This window comes from Corapipo altera, unplaced genomic scaffold, assembly GCF_003945725.1.
Source record: "Corapipo altera isolate COAL_440 unplaced genomic scaffold, ASM394572v1 61411, whole genome shotgun sequence".
Classification (NCBI taxonomy): Eukaryota; Metazoa; Chordata; class Aves; order Passeriformes; family Pipridae; genus Corapipo; species Corapipo altera.
The window spans coordinates 2904232-2905365 of record NW_020884875.1 but is presented as its reverse complement, the minus strand read 5'-3'; positions in this window follow the sequence as shown (position 1 = coordinate 2905365).

The window sequence follows — 1134 nt, the reverse complement described above, 5'->3', positions numbered from 1 at the left end:
CCACAGTTGGAAGTTACAGCTTTAGTTCAGTACGTCACTCAAGTTAAAGGCAGACATCCATTATGAAATGAATAGAATTTGTGGTCATCATGCATTAGACACTTAGTCTGCAGTTTTAACAATTCATCAGGTAAGCTGCTGCTAGACTTGGATTTATCAGGTCACAAACCTTGTGGCATTCTGTCCTGAAGTAACTTCTAAAGCTTACCTCCCTCATAGAAAGCTCTAGTGGCACAATTGTAGTAGTGTTAATGCATTTTTGGTGTCAGATTGTACCTCACATCAGTGCATCCAATTCAGTCTTCCTATGTATTTCTTAGCATGATTAATAGTTTCTATAGCTTAGTGCCTTAGAACTCTACACACTTCACTTTTTGCTAGCTCCTAATGTGATGTTGTGTTTTGTTATTATGCCTAACGGATTGGTGTTTATAATGCCACAGCTGTGTGGTAGATGAGTTTGCAAAAATATTCAGCTCATTAGTTTGACCCTAACTCCAGTAGTGAAGATCTCTAATTTCAGCTTAAAAAATACCTGTTTGTATGTCAAGTAATATAAAATCTGTTACATTTCAGTTCACACAAGGAATATTACCACCAGCAGCTATGGGTTAGACACCTTGTTCTTGAGACTCCTCTTAACTGGGCACTGAACTTAAACTCTTTGCCTTGCTTTTGCAGAAAACTACATGTCTCCGATGATTAGTGAGGGATCTCAGGGAGACTTATTCATATAGCTGGCTAAACTACATGCCTCAAGTGGGTGTGAATCCCTCCAACTTTCTAATTGAGAGGGCCTGAAGCTGGAGGAAGGGACTCATTAATTTTTTTCCATAAATTTCTATGTCTATCCTTTAGGCATTGTAAAGAAGGTTAAGGCTATTTCCTTGTGTAAGTCATTGGCTTGGAAAGTCAGACACTTAAATGAGCCGTCTTTTGATTCATCCCATGATGATTTAGACCCACAGTGTTCCTCTCCGAACCTCTCCTCTCCGAATCTCTCCTCTCCTCTCCGAACCTCTCCTCTCCAAACCTATCCTCTCCTCTCCAAATCTCTCCGAACCTCTCCTCTCCGAACCTCTCCAAACCTCTCCAAACCTCTCCGAACCTTACCTCTCCGAAACTCTCCTCTCC